Below are 20,321 nucleotides of genomic sequence, written 5' to 3'. Positions count from 1 at the left end.
GGGGAGACTGTGAGTTTGATGACTGATAATGCCACAGCTGTCCGTGGACAGCAGTCCAAGAGAGCAATTGTCTGACTCTCTCTAAATAGATAGAATACCCCCCTCAGAGCACTCAGCTCAGCATGTATTTCAGCTGAAGTAATAGAATTAGCACTTAGTGTTCTCCTACAAGCGTGTTGACCTGTCTAATATGTGACAATGACAATTCGGAAAGAGACACTTCACATGATTCACATTCATCCTCCCAGCTTGATAGCATCTAGGATCTAGCTAATGGGTGGGAAATGGCAATGATGAAAGTGTTGAGTAAAACTGGGTCAAAATAAAAGAAAAAAGTGGAAACATGAAATTTGAACCTGACCTGAGTCTGGAGCATATTTGAGAAATGACGTCTGAGCCTGGGCAAACCAAATGTGAGTGTGTGAGTATTCAAGTCCTGTTGGGCGTGGACAAATATTTCTAAAGTTCTGGCTTCTGTAACTCAACTAATTTTTAAGTGCATATAATTTTTTTTATTCCAAGGTTAGGTTTCAGTTCTATTTCTTACATATACAGATGTGAGTATATCTATAGTATAAGCCTCACCCCTCCTGAACCATTTACAAGTTACACCCCCAGGTGCCTAGTGTAGATCTTTGATAGGAATTTCCATGAAAGTCGTGAGAGATGCTCAGAGAGCATAAGGGATGTAACAACCATTTAATTTTCCATACGCTGTAATTTTTATAGAATTTTCATTTCTGTATTGAGCTCATTTGCTTATTTAATGCTCATTTTGATCGCAACTTTTTTTAAAAAGCTTGTTACTAAAGTGTGTTACTAAACTTTTTTATGGGCATCAGAGTTGCAGCATTTTTATAGAAACAGTACATGAGTTCATTATGAAATTAAGATGTGAGAAAACTGGCAATGAGCCCAGTGGATTTAAAAACACAATTTGCACTTAAAACATTTTTTCCTTATTTTTTGCAGACTGAGTCTGAGTTCTTCTGTTTGTTTTGTAGAGAATGTGGGGGACAGAAAAAGGGGACCAGAAAGCCACAAAATTATTTTGAGGAAAACATTCCTTGTGCTTTCTGATATCTTTTTATTCCTCTCTTAGAATTTTCAATCTCATTTATGTGCATCAGAAGCTTTTTCCTTTCACTCTTCTCTCTCTGTCTCTTTCTCTCTCTTTTTCCTCTCCCACGTCTAAAAATGTATCTGTGTGAGGGTGTTGATTAGGAAGGTAAAAATACAACATGTAGGATTTTATGCTAATTAGCCTTTAAACCTCGCTCACGTCAGTGAGAGTTCGTAATTAGCATGTTTGGAGGGAAGTGGCGAAATGTGCGAATGAGGAGATTGGCTGAGGCGTGCAGAATCAGCGGTGTGAAAAAAAAAATCGAGACACATCGACTCCCACCTACACCTGCTCGACTCACAGAGAACAGAGAGAGAGAGAGACAGAGGGACACAGAGACAGAGAGAGAGAGAGAGAGAGAGAGAGAGAGCAAGGATTAAAAATTGTGAGTATGAGAGAAAGAGACAGAGAGGGTGAAAGAAAAAAGAAAGAACGTGGGAGAAAGAAAGAGTCACAGCAAGAAAGAGGTAGCGAGAAAGCAAGACGGACAGAGAGCTAGAGGGAGGCAGGGAGGGAGATGGAGAGAGAATATTAGAGAAATAAAAACGAACAGAAAAGAGGGAGAGAGATCAGGAAAAAAAACGAGTGAGTGGAGGTGAAAGAAAAATGGTGATGAGAGAAAAGAGCAGACAAGCAAGAAAAGTAAAAAGACAGATAGATAGATAGATAGATAGATAGATAGATAGATAGATAGATAGATAGGGAGCGAGGGTGAAAGAACTAGAGAAAAAGAAAGAAAGAGTGGACAGGTTACAGGGTGGATGAGAGAGAGAGATAGAGAAAGAAATGATGACAGAAACGTTACAGCGAGACAGGAAATAGAGAAAGACAGAAGGAATGGTGGAGAAAGGGAAGGGAGAGAGAGAGTAAGAAAGGGAGAGAGAGAGAAAAGAGGGACTGATGGCAGAATATATAAGGCTTGTTTCTTTCATTCCTCTCTTTTTCTTTTTTTATGTGCTCTGTGGGGGGCTGTCTGTTCCTTTAGCTGTTCTACCTCCGTTCCTCCAGCACTCTTTCTATGTTTCTCTTGTGTTTCATCAGGAAAAAAAGGAAGGCTGAAAGAAATGGGGGGGTTTCCAGAATGAAACATTTGTTTCTGCCATATTGTACTTCATGTACTTTTCTCAGCCTACATGCCACTGAATGAACAGAAACAATATAATCATGTTCATTTTCAATGGAGGGAAGCAGAAGCCCTTTACTTTTACTGTCTGTAGTTCAATCTTGAGCAGTGAAGTTACATTAGAATAGACAATAGATATAGAATGGAGATATAGACATAGAGAATACATAGACATATAGAATATATAGAATAGACAAGAGAAATTTGAGAAAACCTTATTGCAGGTTAAATGTCATCTTAATACACCACATAAACTTTATTTTCTCCATCTTCAAGAGCCCTCTCTGCATCCAGTGCAGTCATGCAAGGGTGCAACTGTGTATGACTGGTGGTGTAACACTCATGTTTATAATGTTACCTGCTACCTAACCAGCGAATGTTATGCTATATTACAGCTGATAATTCTTCAAAATAGCAACGCATCATCCCATCCCATCATCATACCATTGTTGACCATTAGTTTATGTTATACTGCTCTTAAGAGCCATGTAATAGGGAGAGTGGGCACAAGCTAATCCATTTAGACTTTTGCTAAATATTTTTTGTGCAAGGTTAGCTACCATTCAAGAATAATTTACCAAAGGTGACATGAGTTCAAACATTACAATGCACTCCACAGGCAGGGTTAGCTTTCCAACTTCATCACATACAAATATATACATCAAAATATATAATCTGTGATTGCTACATTAAATCATTTTGTGTTTTCATTCATCCTAATTAATATTTTGGTGCCCTGTGATGGACTGGCGACCTGTCCAGGGTGTATCCTGCCTTCCGCCCCAAAGACTGCTGGGATAGGCTCCAGCATCCCCCCGCAACCCTGACGGAGAAGCGGCTTAGAAAATGGATGGATGGATGGATGGGTCTATACTGGGAGAATGAAATCACTCATTTTCAATATTGCCAGCCCCTAAAACAAACAAAAAAAGATATGACAAAGTAACGTCAGCTGTCACAGCTTCTCTGAAGTGTTTAACGTCAACATGAATTTATGGCGCATTTTCTTTTGATGCCGTGACATAATTCTGAGAAAAATACAGTACCAGGGAGGATCTCTGAGTTAGCTTAAGGTTCATCCTCTAATGAAGGTGAAGGTTTGTGGAGGGGAAGGTGAAACCATATTGTAATGTTCACCAATATGAAAGAAGATACAGCTTAGTTCATTGTATTTTATCAGAGACCTGTTGTTGCCCACAGCCACTCTGTACACAAACTCAGCTTTACTCTTAACAGCACACTGAGCCTAAATTACATCCTGCTCTGTCAGCCAACATCCCTGGACTGGCTCAATTCTTCCTGTCTCCATGTATAAACAGACAGCCTGTGGGTTAGCAACACTTTCTGTAGAACAGAACCCAAAAAAACTAATAGGGGAAACATTTCTCAAACATGCTACAACATTATCACCAACTATCCACTAATTCATTCAATTTACCATCCAAAACTACCAGTGAACCTACATATGTCTACTGAGTTTTATATGTAATGTTGATGCTCTCTTATATGATTCTTATATCTATCTCTCTGCCGTGATTTTATGCCTTGACATTTTAGGCCAAAACCTTATCTCAAAACTTTTGCAAAACAATGTCTTACCATGCATTTCCACTAGCAACTAACCACAGAGTGACCAGTCATTTCCTATGGGTGTACAGTTTGCAGATTTATAGTATTTATTTATTGACAGGCAGTAAGTGACACAGCAACAGAGCATCAAGTGAGCTGAAATTTTCTCATGATGCGCTGAAGCCGCAATTGAAATGATTGGCTCAAAAAATCTTCTAATCATAGACACTGGGGTCTAAGGTCCACAGCCTTTGCTCTTTTGTTCCTACCAGCAACTTTGTTCCCATTTCCAAAACTATCAGTCAAATTATAAAAGAGAAACTTATTAACTTTTGACAGCTGTTCTTATATGAAATGGCAATACATACATAGCAAACACTTTTACATATTCTTGTCAGAAACTGTACTGTGTAAACACCCACACCCAACAAGAGCAAACTCAAACACAACACCACTAGAGACAAACTTGAGGTGACACCTAATGTAAACGTAGCCAGACACGAGGCAGTGCATTCATCAACATTTCATATAATAACTTTCTATGACGGAGCTGCTAGAGGTATTAAACACCTAACTACATGGACTTCATTGTGAACCAGCTGAGATGTTCTTAGGTTATAGAAGTGTGCAGAGCACACGGGTGGGCCCTGGTCATACAAACAACTTGAGTTCCTTTTTAATGTTATTCCACATTGTCGTGATGCAAAGTTACAGCAACTGCCACCGTCAACACCGCCCTTAGTGTAGATTACACCCCATATCTGCATGTCCACTTTGTCTATCCTGGGTTTTTCTCAATCTTCTTTTCTCCTTCCCTCATCCTCCTGTAGTCATGTATCTCTCGGAGAGTTGTAGCCGTGGTGCCTCAGAGGGTTGTGGTGAAGGCGTTCAACGACTACAGAGACTCTCTGAGGCTCCTCAGTAATTTTGTCCTTCTTTCTTCCTCTCGTTTTTTCCGATGTCCGCAGTGCTCTGCGGGGCCCCGGCGGGACCGGATGCACCGTATTTCAGTGAGCAGGATCGGCGCTCCCTGTAGGCCTTCAGTGACGGGTGCAAATTAAAGTGGGAGTGACTCCAGCACTGACAGACCCAGAGAGAGATGGCGATAGCGAGAGAGGGAGGGGGTAATCTGAGTAAATGGGTTTATTTGCAGGGTAAAAAAGGACTGAAAAGTAGAGATTTTCATGCTCATATTATTATTCACCACACTGTTATTTCAGTTTAACATTTAACCCATACATGCCAAGAGTTATTACTTCCATTTGCTCTTATATTTAAATGTAGAATGTAGTTGCATATTTAAGTACACAGTGAATTAAGCAATGAATTACATTTACATTCAATTTGGAGATTTGAGCCTCCATCCCACTTTATGTTGACCAGAGCCTAGTGTGGTCCACCAGAGGGAAGCATCCTTTCTGTGGCCACTTTATCAGAAACCTCTCCATTGTATCTCCACCTTGGTAGTGTACAGTCAGAGACCATAAATCTCTTCATTAGAGCTGCTCTTGGATGGATATTTTTGGGAGGTGGACCACTTTCAACAGAGCAGTGACACTGATGTGTGTAACAAACCCAGCAACACCAGTAAACAACAGTTGTCCTGTGGTATGAAACTGACCAATGATTAATGGGGTAGAGGAGGGTTGAATTGTTCAGCAACAGATGCATTGCAGTTTGTAACAGGACTCCTGTGTAGTGGACCTACAGGGTAGCTTAGAAAGTGTCCATTGAGTAAAAGTACAAGGTGGACATTTATAAAAAAAAGTGGCCAGGGATTGGAGTATAAGGTAAAGGTGTTTCTAATAAAGTGAACAGTGAGTGAAGCATAAGGTAGGAGTTTCTAATAAAGTGGCCAGTGAGTGAAGTACAAGGTAGGTGTTTCTAATAAAGTGGCAAGTGAGTCAAGTATAGGGTAGGTGTTTCTAATAAGGTGTCCAGTGATTGTAAGTATAAGGTAACTGTTTCTATTAAAGTGGCCAGTGAGTTAAATACAAGGTAGGTGTTTCTAATAAAGTGGCAAGTGAGTGAAGTATAGGGTAGGTGTTTCTAATAAAGTGTCCAGTGATTGTAAGTATAAGGTGTTTCTATTAAAGTGGCCAGTGAGTTAAATACAAGGTAGGTGTTTCTAATAAAGTGGCAAGTGAGTGAAGTATAGGGTAGGTGTTTCTAATAAAGTGGTCAGTGATTGTAAGTATAAGGTAAGTGTTTCTATTAAAGTGACCAGTGAATGGAGTACAAAGTAGGTAGAGATGCCTATTAAGACGGATGATGAGTGTATATCATCTAACTTTTATATTGAAAACTCACTGTCCTTATGCCAACTCTCTGATTCTTACTATTTATATCTGAACCCCATTTGAAGAAGATTCCTCTGGATGCTCCCTTACCTGAACACCCTCGGTGACAGTTGTCAACATGCAAAGGTGCTGTATCTCATCTTCCTCACAGATTTATCTCAGCAGAAGCCTGCCGTTTGCTGCAGTTTTTCACCAGCATCCCAGATGGAGTCAGGGTGTGTGACGGCACCTTTTTCTCTTTCTACAAAATCCACCACGGCCAACGCCAACAGATTCATTTCAGAATCAGTGGAAGAGCCTACAAAGCCCCATTTAAACCTGCCAAATCAAGCTGCCTGCACATCTTTACTGCCATTTATAGCAGTTGCAAATATCACGGGAGTGGCCCTATCAATAGCTGTAATGTGTATTATCTTGTCTTCATGTCTCCCACCCTGCAATCTCCAAAGGATGGCTCTCTACTGCAGCTTGGTGGTGCATAACACGTAATCCTTATTGGCTTGACATCATTTTATGTATTATTTTGTCATCGATATGATCATTTTGATTGCTGGAAGTTATCAAACACTAATGAACATGTGTTATATAACCTATTCACTGCCTCCATTTGTGAGATAATATTGGTCATATTTCAGGAGGAAAGGATAAAGAACAGTAGACAAAGGACTAATAAAAAATGGTAATAGCATGGAGCTAATGGTGATTCACATGAATGTTTGGGCTGTTCTAGAATAAAGACAGACATTTGAAGCTTGTAAAATACTTTTCATAAGTTTTATTTGAAGTATGGAACAGACATTAACATATTTTACCTTAAAGCAGTTTTAGTGAGTTTTTCAGTAAAGAGTTCTTGCATAGAGCTGCCACTGCTGTTTTTCATTTCTAACATCTGACTGGAACACATTGGGCAGGCTACAACTCATAGTGAGTGAAGTACACTATATGTACAAAAGTATTGGGACACCCCTTCTCATGCACATCCATTGTTAACAGATCTATAAAATTAAGCACATAGCCTTGCAGTCTTGATAGACAAACACTGGCAGTACAATGGGTTGTACTGAAGAGCTCAGTGACTTTAAACATCTCTCATAGTATGCCGCCTCTGCCCCAAATCAGTTTATCTTAGCTTAGCTACGAAGCAGTAGGCCATGCAAACTTACAGAGTGGGGCTGGTGAGTCCAAAAGCCTCTGTTAGCAACATCAGCAAAACAACTGTGTGTTAGGAACTCCATAAATGGGTGTCCATGGCCGAGCAGCTACACACAAGCCTAAGATCAAAATGCACACTGTGGTGTAAAACACACTGCTAGACTTTTAGGCAGTGGAAACGTGTTCTGTAAGGTTTCTTGCTTCTCTATCTGGCAGTCTGATGGATGAGTCTGGGTTTCGCCAAATTGACAGGAGAATGTTTCCACAGACACACTACAAGATCTTGTAGACTTCTTCCAGGAAGAGAGGAAGCTGTTATAGCTGCAAAGGAGGGACCAAGTCAGTATGCACGCCTATGAATTTGGAATGGGATGTCATAAAAACTCGTAGCTGTAATGTGTAGGTGTCCTAATACTTTTGTCCATATGGTCTAACTAGAACTTCTAGAAGGCCAGAGTAGCATTTTTCCTCAGGAACCTGGTCCACCCACTGTAAATCGCAATGTGACTGGTTGTTTCCACTGTCACTTCCTAGTTGCCTCAATGGTTAACCGGACACATTATGCCTACATTTCGGCTCCTCAAGTCCTAACCAATGGGAGAGCTCTCTTGGGTGCATCTGTCTAGACAGCACAAATAAAAAGGTCCTGATCAGATTATTTTTCATTGGGTGTTTCAAGTATGTAATCCTTTTGTTGCCAAGCATAAACATGAAATAAGATGATATCTACAATACTTATATTGCTGGTTTCCCAATGGTCCAATTGTCATTCTAATAAATAAATTCTATTTAGTCTAGGCTTAGGCTTAATCTGGGTCAATAAATAAGTTACATGGATTGCAATTCATTGATTGTTGCTGTTAATGAGAAACTACTATGTTTTGGGGAGTACAAAGAAATAATGCATTAGAGAAAAGACTAAACATGGTTTTAGTATCACTTTTATAGCCATTGTAAGCATTAACTCTGTTTTTTGTAAGATTTGATATGATGTACATTATTTGTGTAGTTTTCGTGGGTGAATAAAATGCTCTACATGAGGATCTTTTTCAGCTTTTATTACAAAATGTAAAAGACCAAAGCCAGAGATGGGGACTTAATACATATATTCAGACCTGACTCGCATTTTGGCTGACTCATGACTTGAGTCACTGACTCACACTGACTTGTAACTGACCTGCACTTGACTGAAGACTAGTGAAATTTAAGCCTGAGAAAAAAAAATCTTCAGGGCTGTTCTTATACAACTCACAGCAGTGCCAGCTTTAAAATGGCTTTGAATAATGAGCCTTTCATTACAGTAAAAATCTTTATTCTGAAGGACAGAATGAAGAAGTAAATGCAGTGAATGCAATGTTTAAGAAAAACAAGTGTAACTTGAAATGGTTTAGTCTGTAGTTTGAATAGCGAGTAAGCAAGACAGAATACTAGCTAATTTAGCTGAAAGTGTGAGCTAATTAAGCTGAAGTTTTAGGAAATTATAGAACACTTCCCTTTAAAATGTAATACAACTTAAGTTGTAAGCCAGATCTGGGGGAGCGTTTCTGGTTTTAATAGCTCTGCAAGTCAACATGAGTTGGCAACTGCTGAATCTGAAAACTATAATGATGAAAACAGAATGATGCAGTAAGCAGTTAAAGAATGAAGATACCCACATACAATATGAATTCATTGCAAATTGCTGCCAGTATAGCTGGCTGTCAGGTTTACTCAGTTGCTTGTTAGCTAGCTAACTTCGAGTTTATGTGACGCAAATAGGATTTAGGCTAACACTATTATTAGTTAGCTGACAGGCCAACTAGTTTAAGAATCTGGAGAAGCTTAACTTCATAGCATGGGTATGAGAGTGTGAATGAGCGAGAATAATGTTACTGATAACCCTTTATATTCTTTGTTAATATATTTCTTTTTATATTTGAAAATAATGAAAGCAATATTTACCACATAGTGTTGCTTACAGAAGATAATATCAGTGAAAAGGTCATATAGTGTTGATCATAATGCAATTTTATGTCCCTCAAATCCTCAATCTGTAGATGAAAATTAAGAGATATCATCTCTGCAGAATATCTGGAAATTTGATTTTTTTTTTACCAGTTAAACAAAAGATTTTCTAATGGTAAATATATAATATATCATTATTTCCTTGAGTTCTTGTAAATCTGAGTTTAACAATTACAAAATACAGGAATAGAGGGAGAGAAAGAAGCAGATTGACAGGGCTGAAGGAGCAGATCTGATGGAAGTTATTGAGAAGAAAGCAAGGGAGAGTTGTTTAAAATGAATACTTAACTGAATAAATATAATATTTATCACAATGACTATAAAATTCTGTCACTGAGCTTATAAAACATGCGCACAGAACAAAGTCCTACTTTTTCTGATGGCACCAATTGAGACTGAACTGATTTATGATCTGTGTATTTTACATTGCAGCTCATCTAAGTGAGAATAGAGACCATTGCTTAACCTCAGCACATTTGCTTGAACTGTGCCTGCTGTAACTGGACGGATGCAGTGAAGTCATTGTAGCTCTGCACTTAATACAAACCATAAAAGGACAGACTTACTGTGTGCCAGTTTGACCAAATAACCATTTTTGACAAATATTCTGGCTCTTGCTACTCCAATAGCTCAGAGACAGACATTTTTGGGCTCATTAAATTTTCCTCCAGGATCATTCCCCCAGAAACTCCCCAGTACTGGCTTAGTCTTCATAATTATAAACCTCCAGTGATGCCCCTGGATGAAGTTAGAGCTAGGGCTGAGTTATGAATGTGGAGGAAAAATCCATATTAGTGCATATGCATATGTGAGTGTGTTTGCATTCATGTCATTAGAGGTCCATGTGTCATTTGGCATTTGTGTAACAGGTGTGTGTGTTGCTGATGCTGTTGTTTTTGGTCATTATTTGGGGAAGCGCTGCTGTCTCTCTCATACAGGCGTGTGATCATTTGATTTAATTATGGCAGAGAACAGAAAAGCCTGCTGTAATTAGTTGATTTGGGGAAATGTTCTAATCCATGCAGGTGCTGTCTGCTTCTGGTGCGCACACACACACACACACACAACACACACAAATTTTGGAGCAAAGAAAGACTAACCACACATCCAGCCTCTGACAATTACATTAACACAAGCCTGTTCTTCTTGTCAAAATTGTATAGAGAATGCTAGAAGTGCCATAGTGAAATAAAAGTTTGTTAATACTCTAATTCTGAAGATATAATGATATACAAAAATCATTAAAAGAGAAGACACCTCTGAGTAGAAGCACAGTGCAGTGGTTTCTAATAAAATAGCCAGTTAGTGGAAGTGCAGATAGGTAATTAATATAAAGTGGCCAGTAAGTTGAAGTACAAGATAGATGTTTTTAATAAAGTGGCCACTTATTCACTGTACAAGGTAGGTGTTTCTAATAAAGTGGCTGTTTAATGAAAGTACAGCATAGGTATTTCTAATAAAGTGGCAATTTAGTAAAAGTTAAAGATAGGTCTTTCTTATAAAGTGTCCATTTAGTGAAAGTACAAGGTAGGGGTTTCTAATAAAGTGGCTTTTTAGTGGAAGTACAAGGCCTTAGTTTCTGATAAAGTCCCTAGTTGGTGGAAATACAAGGTCAGAGTTTAAAATAAAGTGGTCAGTGAGTGGAAGTAAGGTTTTCTAATAAAGTGGATGAGGTGTGTGTGTGTGTGTGTATGTATATATGTGTGTGTAAGTGTGTGTACGTGTGTTTTCATTCTTCTTGACCATGCATAGACTGTCAATGGGCTGGTTGATAGTCACATGAAGTCAGTGAAAACACATTTATTGATAATCCTCCTGTATAAGCCTGCATGGGTGTAATAGTGTGTAAAATAGCTTAGAGCTGTGTTAGTGTGTCCATGGGCAGTGGTGCCTGACTTGTTCCAGCCGCTATACACCAAATAACACGGCAGCTTTATGCTTTACACTCCCAGGAGACTGCTTTAAGTGTATTGTGCTGCTTTGTGCATGTGTGTGCGTATCGACAAGTGCAGGGCAGGCTTTGTGTTTCCATTTAAATGACAGATGATGGCTGTGAGGTTATTTATGCATCCCTGTGTGTGCACTGAATATTGTAAGTCTGCACAGCATGCCTTAGGTGTACAAGGTTTATTGCTACTGTTATTGTGTATGAAACCCATCAGCTTTATTAAAGCTTGGCTGATGAAACGATTTATTCCAGTGTTTATGAAGTCCTTCGTGGATTACAGACAAAAGCCAGTATTGTTTACAGCATGAGACACTTTTATACTGTATTGTATACTGTATGTTCTCATATGACTGGCTATTAAAATGATCAGAATCAATCAGATTTCCAGCATTGATGAAGGGCTCCAGTGTGGATATTTTGAACACATGAAGGCTCAGAAATGCATACGTAACACAGTACTCCTTGAGTGTGTGTGTGAGTGAGTCATATAGAGAATGCTAGTGCTAAACCAAAATGTGTTTTAGATAATTATAATATTGAATGTTATCATAACACAAAAATACTCCTCATAAAAATCACATGAAAGGATTTTTTTTATGTTTTTAATGTCAAACATAAAATGTGATTTGAAATTCTTATTATATACAATCATATACAACAGGCATCCTAGTTAAAGTACATTTTGTTGAATTGGTGAAAATAATTTTACACATCCTCTGTAGAAAACACACTTTTGCACATTTTAATAGGCATATACTGCTTATATGCTGAATTTGAGATATTGGGGGAAAAAATTAAATGTTACATGTTTGCTAAATCCATTTTCTAAGCCGCTTCTCTGTCAGGGTCGCGGGGGGGTGCTGGAGCCTATCCCAGCAGTCTAAAGCCCGCGACCCTGACGGAGAAGCGGCTTAGAAGATGGATGGATGGATGTTTGCTAAATGCTACATGTTACATGTAGCAAGTTCAATAAACGTTTCAGCATGATAGCTTTGGGATATGAGATCTCCAGCATTTTTGCACTTGATTTGCTATGGAATCTGACTGAAAAGGGTGGGGATAGGATCTGCCCCAGGGAGTATATATATGTGTGTATAGAGAGAGAGAGCGAGAGAGAGAGCGAGAGAGAGAGAGAGAGAGAGAGAGTGAAAGAGAGAGAGAGAGAGAGAGAGAGAGAGAGAGAGAGAGAGAGAGAGAGAGAGAGAGAGAGAGAGAGAGAGAGAGAGAGGTGAGGTGGGCAGAGAATGAGTTGTGAGAGAGAGAAAAGCTGCACTTGTGGCTGTGGCCAACAGCAACTGGAAAATAAAGCACCATGACATGCGAAAGCAGCTTCTCTTTTAATACCATTGAACGCAACAATATTATTAATATATATTCTAGAAACAATTGTCTTTGTGTCTGTGTGTGTGTGGGGAGTGAGACAGAAAGAGAGAGTAAAGACAGTCAAAGAGACATAGAGAGTGCGCAACAAGAAAGAGGCTGCAAGAGCAAAAAAGGTGTACACGTGTGTCTATGAGAGAGTGTATGAGTGCATGGCCCCCTGCAGCTGAATTGATTTTTGCACGTCTCTGCTTTCGGAGCCCCTGTTCAGACCTTTTCTCTGGCCTGGGGAGTCTAGCTGCAGCACACAAAGCCCTGACACACACACACACACACACACACACACACACACACATACACACACTGCGACCCTGACACCTTCCTTCTCCTACGGCCCACCACTGCGAGTTTAAAAACACCCCCGCTGCGTACTGACATTTCATTCAGCGAGAATTAGAGAGGGCAGCCCCCTACACACTCTCTCTCTCTCTCTCACACACACACACACACACACACACACACACACTGCTGAAAAGATATTAGCCTCTAACCAACGCCTGTGATACAGTTACCTTTCCCTGCATGAATAACAACAATAACAACCAGGGAGAAAGGCTTTACATGTCATGTAACACATTGAATTATTAATAGTTGGTGCACTTTGGTTCCTTAGGTCACAATATACAATATTGTGCAAAAGTCAGAGACCAGTCAAAACAACCACTCAGTACCAGTTACTCATTTTTCAGGAGATAGACAGTGCTGTGAATTGACTATTGGGTTCAATTTCATTAGCTACACCCAGATGTGATTACTGCCAGACCTGTTGAATCTAAGCATCACTTAAATAAAGCCTTTCTGGCAATGTGAAGCCATCTTCAAGGTCTCACATAGCATAGCAGCACATGATGAGCAGCACATGGTGCTATGTCCTAAAGAGATTCAAATACAGACGCAAAACAAAGTCACTGAAATCTACCAGTCTGGAACTGGTAGGTTACAAAGCCATTGCTAAGGCTCTGGGACTTCAGGAAACCACAGTCAGAGTTATTATTCACTAATAGAGATGACTTGGAACAGTGGTGAACCTTCCCAGGGGTGGCTGGCCTACTGTAGTAGCCAAAAGCGCATCGATGACTCAACCAGGAGGTCACGAAAGAACCCAGATGAACATACACTCACCGGCCACTTTATTAGGTACACCTCACATACTCAGACCTGCCCGTCTGGCACCAACAACCACGCCACATTCAAAGTCCCTTAAATCCCCTTTCTTCCCCATTCTGATGCTCGGTCTGCACTTCAGCAAGTTGTCTTGACCACCTCTACATGCCTAAATGCATTGAGTTGAGGACATGTGATTGGCAGATTAGCTATTTGTTTTAACAAACAATTGTACCTAATAAAGTGGCCAGTGAGTGTATAAAGAACTGCAGGCTTCTTTTGCCTTTAATGGTCAATCTACATGATTCCACAATAAGAAAAATACTGAGCTAAAATGGCATCCATGGGAGAGTTGCAAGGTGCAAACCACTGCTGACCAAAAAGAACACAAATCTCATGTTGCATTTCCCAGCAAAAATCTAGATGATATTGGAACTCTTGGGATAATATTCAGTGGAATGATGAGCCAAAGATGTTATGCAGCAGGCCAATGAAGACAACCAGAAAGTCCACATCTGAATGGCTCAAAAGAAAGTAAAGTTTTCCAGTGGCTGAGTCAAAGTCCTGACTTGAATCCCATGCTGTGGCAAGACCTTAAACAGGCAGTTCATACTCAAAAAAACCCTCCAAAGTAGCCAAATTAAAACAATTCTGCAAAAAAGAGTGTGCCAAAAGAATTCATAGCGATTTAGAACTCCTTGCAAGTTATTGCAAATGTTTGCAGTTGCTACTGCTAGGAGCAGCATAACCTGTCAATTACGTTCTCTTTATCTTATTTTAAAATGAGTTGGATGATCTGAAACATTTAAATGTATCAAAGTAACAAAAACAGAAGAAATTAGGTGAGGGGCAAATAGTTTTTCACAAGTGTAAGATAATTCACTTATCCAAAAAACTGCAGTTTACAAAACTGTAAAAAAAAAAAAAAAAAAATGGAGAAAATGGAGCCCCTAATGAGCATGGAAGACCAGGCAAACCAAAACTCTCCCCATCAGGGAAACAGTAGCAACAGCTCCACTGAAGATCTGCTCTTGCTTCAGGTGTTTCTGTCCATCCTTCCACTGTGAGAAGACAACTCAAGGGTGTGTAGCTGTCTAAAAGGGTGTGTAGCTGTTAAAAAAAAAAAAAAGAAGAGCATTTGCTGGTGTTCTCGGGACAAAGGACTGGTCACTTCAGATCCCAGACCTCAACATGCAGCTAACTTCTAAGACTGAACTTTGGTAACGTGAAAAAATATCCTGGAAAATTTCCTTTGAAATTCCTTTTTGATTTTTCATAGTTGTGTTCTAACGGTAAATCATACTGTGCCCTAAAACATGCTGTCAAGCCTCTGTGACATTAATGAATGACTGGTTGTGGTCTGAACAGGTTGGTGGACATTTTAAGGATGTGTTTTAAATTAAAGAAGAAAATTTAATTAAATTTAAAAAGCAAAATTTGGACAGCAAACATGTCTTAGCTGATCATCTACATCTGGGTTAAATGTATCTGCCTTAAAAAAATAACTGAAAAACTATGCACCATAACTGACACTACCACAGAAGAAATATACAGTTTAAATTGTACTATTTATTTATGTATTTATTTATTCATTTATTATTTCTTTATGTAAAGGGCATGACTCACATGTCATCCCACAGTAGGTCTAACTGGTGTGTTTGTGTGTGTGCTCGAATTTGTGTGTGTGTGTGTGTGTGTGTGAGTGCCTGTGTGGGTGTTTGCGTGTGTGGTTACTTTGCTGCGACTGACGCATATTTTTCTATAAGCGTCCTCGCCAGCTCTGCGTTGCCATGGTAACGCTGATGTGTGATGACTGACCTCCTGTGTGTGTGTGTGTGTGTGTGTCAGTGAATCACCCACACACTTCCGGCTGAATAATGAACCACAGGACGGTCCTTATATGGTTGCTGCATGGAGATGTGTGATTGTCCGATCCTGACATGTGTTGAAACAGGTGTGGATCATCAGAGTTCATTTTGATGAAATGGTGGGTGCAGACAGACATGTGTGTGTGTGTGTGTGTGTGTGTGTGTGTATGCATTGAAGAACTTTGCTGCTCCTTTTGGAAAGAAATGGTAATGAAGTACTTTTGACTAGGGGTATAAAAATGCATCAGTCAGAGGTTGGTCGTTCAACTGTATTGATTTTGGAATATTACAGCTGGCTATAATAGACTCAATAATAACTCAATCTTAATAATCTTAATCTTTAACAAGTGTGTGCTCATTTTTTGGGGAAAAAGAACATTGAAATATTGTTTTGATTGTTTATAATCGACTTCTGTAAAAATAATCCCTGAGATCACGTTTAATTCATTATGTGTAATGTATTTTATTAATAAATTGGATCAAATGTAGGTGAAGAGCTGCTCCTTAAGGAGTAACAGAAAGCAACTAACAATGTCCTAGTAGAAAGGAGCACATAAGTTTATTGCTTGTAAATGGTCATGCTTCATAAACTGCATGTTGTTTGAAATCTGTAATTTTACTGTAACTTACAATACAATTTACAATAACAAGGTTTTTTTTATTTTTAAATGACAATATTTCATTGTGTCTTGCCGTGAACAACAATTACTTCTTTTGGTTGGTTTTTTTAGGTCATTTGTCAGCATTTACTAAGAGTAAGATATTAGTAATTAAATGTAAGTATGTTCTACCATAGATTTGGTCTTGCAAATTCAATACTTTTTCACATTTCTTACAGGTAATATGGATCTATTTACTTATAGTTTAAGAAGCAATTATAGGTTTAAACTATTTTGTTTACTAAACATAACAATAGATGAACACGGACAACACTTCCTCATCATTGGCCTGTGTCAGTGTTCATTAGTGGCATAAACAAACCAACATTATCTGCTTAAGTAAGGCTGACATTGCCTTATTAGTAGTATCAGTAGTAGTAGTAGTAAACATGAGTGTAACATTTTGAAAAATACAGGGAACTAGTGTAACATCATAGCCATCTGCTAGGAACCCTCTGGCCACCACAGATAAGACACTGATGAATGTCAGCTGTGAATCATTCTATTTAAGGAGAGCTCACACTCAGGTCTTTGCTCAGCCTTGGATTCATGCCACCAGTGCACGTCTTTCTGACTAAGACGGTATTGGTATTGTTTCTCTCTTGAGACTTGGGTTTTGTAGTCCTTTGTCTTTACTGAGTAAATGTTTTAACATTAGGATTAAAAAAAGGCTTAGAGTGCTTTTTCTGTTGACTGTTCCTCTTATTAGTTTTGAGAAACTCTTTTGCTTGTAAATGCTGCTTTGACATTCCTTTTATTTGGCTTTCACTTTCTTCTCTTTTGTTTATCAGTCTTTCCACAAGGCTTTCCCCAGTGCTGCCATGGTAGCTTAGTAGCAACGTGTTAATCCCAGCATCATGAGGTTGCAAGTTTGAGTCTCACTTGGTACAATTTTGCTTTTCCTTATTTGTAGAGTTCTCGATTCTCTGCTGCTCTCCACTGGAGTCCCCATCTTCCTTAGTTGTTGACTTGTCCCATAGCTTGCTGGGTTTAGAACATGAGGATTGTTGGTTTGATCATCACATTAAAAGTATAAAGCTTAACTCACAACCACAATTAAAGTTAGTTAACAACTCTCTCTCTCTCTGTTGCCTAATTACAAAGGACTCACAATTTACTTTGGTACACATTCAGTCTTTTGTGTTCATCTGTTGGACACTGAAGTGCCTTTGGACTTCCATTTTACTATTTGGACACTAAGAGAAAAAGACCAACATATGTAACAGTACTTTAAAACACAAGTCCATATCAGTCACAACTTTTGTAAAAATTAAGAGTTTATGAAACTAAGAGTTCTGGGGCCGTATGACAGAAACATTTTGTCTTAAAGTAAGATCTGACAGCTCAAGATAAGACCTTTCACATATTCATATTACAGAAGCAAATCTTATCTTAATTTAGGAATCTTACTTTACAGAATCATGTCTCAAGTCTTAACTTACTCAATTGAAGTCAACAATCAAAGGCTATGTATGTTACTTTGAAGCTGACCATATGCACAAGGAACTTGAAACATAAAAACATTATCAAAATAATCAAGATAGTTAGCCAGACAAGTAGCTCCATTACTTATGTAAAAAAACATTTTTGTTGAAAATCTGCTATTAGTGCAGCTACCAATCAGTTATAATAATCCCACATTTCACAGGTGAGTGAACACTGCTCAGAATGTTAACATTATTCTTGATTGTTTAGCTTAAGAAAGTGTGAAAACTTTTAAAAGTACCTAAACAAATCTCTATATTAGTGAAGTACATTATGTTTTTTTTGTTTGTTTTTACATTGTGCTCGGTGTGGATTACTGTGACATTACTGTAACTGATTTGAGCAATGTTCAGCACAGAGTGGATATAGTACAGGGAACAAAATTTACCATATTCTACACATAACTACCAGTACTGAATAGTTCCTGCTTTTGCTACAGTAGATTTTTTCCCCCAACTTCCAGCCAGTTGTCTCCAATTCCACTCCCACTAGTTAGATTCCCCCAATCACTCCCCAGTGCAAGGAAGGCAAAATGCTTCATCCAGTACCTATGAAGTGCTGCCACATGTTTTCTCAAATTGCCACTTATAGAATGCTATTGGATAGCTGAAAGTGTTTGGAGAAAACCACCAACCGTCAGTTACGTTAGCTAACAGACGCCTGCACTGCCAATTCCACTCCAAGGCCAATTGTGGTCTCTTGGCTCCCAGCTAGGATGGCTGTAGCATCATCAAAGACTGAGCTTATAACGTCCTGGTGCCATGGCGAATGCATAGACAGTTGCACCACTCAGGAGCTTGCTATAGTAGATGAGCTCCTTGCTTGTTACCCTTCCAAATATTGGAAGGGTATAATATATAATATTATTATTTGGAAGGGTTATTTTGCTTGTTACCCTTCCAAATATTATTCTCTCATAATCTTACTGCACATTTTTTTTTCCTTAGCAGTTGGCCAACCTAATAAAATTGCTGGGTCTAACCTGACCACCCCATTGAAAAGGTTCTGGCTACAAGTTCCCTTATCACAGGTGTACAGGTGTTCCTACCACTTCATGAGTGTAGATGTAGCACTAAAAATGTAAATACACCCCCCATTTCTCCCCCCATCAGTTCATCTGTTAGCTGTGGAAAGATTCCTAATGTAAGGAATAGCACCTCTGATCTCTATATCCAACGGCAGAAAAGCTAATGTAATACTTATCTACAATCTCTATGCCTCTTACTGAAACTGGACTATAGATGATTTTTGAGATATGCTTGAGTTATTCCCAGTTTATAAACAAACAAAAATTACTTCATTCAAATGTCCACCACTCCCACAAATAATGAAATGTAAGTTTTCTACTCAGTTAGAAAAGAAAATCAAAAGTAAGCAAACCTGGTAGGAGAGGTGAGCCAGTAACAGGAAGGTCAGGTTTAAATCCCAGCACTGACTGGGCATACCTTTTTGTATCCTTGAGAAAGGCACTTAACCTCACACTGTCCCAGGTGGTGCTGCTCTGCTGACTACTTTGGCCCACTCCCTCTGCTGTGCAACAAAATGATAAATTTCCCTTGTAGTAACAGTAAAGTATAAAAAGCAACACTATTCTTCATGTTGAAATAATATACACATTCAGGGACATAGCCAGCCTACTAGAATGGGTGAAAAGGTTCCTCCAGAAAAAGCTTGGATTATCAAGTTATCAACCCCTGAGCACAAATGTTTAGTAGTCTCCTAAATGGCATCCTTTTTTGGCCAGATTTTTCCCCAGTTTGGTCAATTTGGTCATTAGATCCTCCCACTAGTTAGGTCTCCCCCAATCACAGAATCCCATCAACATGTTAAAAACAAATAAGTAGTAATTATACATTACAATTTGCAAAAGTATGTTCTATGCAGAGCATGCCTTAACTCGTTTTCACCTAGAAGATCAACAAAACATCATTTGACCAGAGGCACCTAAATTTTAGCATATGACTACAAATTCTGAATGATTATTTATTCTCCAGAGAAATCACACTGCCCATGCAATCAGTTTCAAGATTCTTCTGCTGCGTATGCTGATGGCAGAGTACTTTGTGTCCTTTAACCCCTTGAAATCTCAGGCTTATTACATACTAAGGCTTATTATTCAGTAACTACAGGTTCTTCAATGCAAACTGGTTGAGCTATAGAAGGTTATAAAAATGTACAATTAAACCGTGGGCCTGCCGGTGAGCCCTGGCCATGGAAGGGGTCAATATAGTACAGCCTTCCTTCAACCCAGAGATGTAATTGAATCTTCACAACATTAAATACATGTTCCTGACAGCTTTCACAGTCATAATGACATTGATCATTTAGACCTATGTAGTGTAGATGGTGCATGAACTGTCTCCTTCTATAACAACAAGGCCATAATGGGTTATCACATACAAATCTCATGATACAGTTACCTGAGAGTAATGCAATTTCTCAACAGGGTTGAGAGATTAATGCTTATAGTGCCTCTATAATTATTAATACCCTTTTAAAACACGATGAGAATGCTTTGGGCATCTGGCCCTGTGACCGGAAGGTTGCCGGTTCGATCCCCAGGGCCGACAGTCCATGACTGAGGTGTCCTTGAGCAAGACACCTAA

Source organism: Pygocentrus nattereri, chromosome 1 (genome assembly GCF_015220715.1).
Source record: "Pygocentrus nattereri isolate fPygNat1 chromosome 1, fPygNat1.pri, whole genome shotgun sequence".
Classification (NCBI taxonomy): Eukaryota; Metazoa; Chordata; class Actinopteri; order Characiformes; family Serrasalmidae; genus Pygocentrus; species Pygocentrus nattereri.
This window is presented reverse-complemented; position numbering follows the sequence as displayed.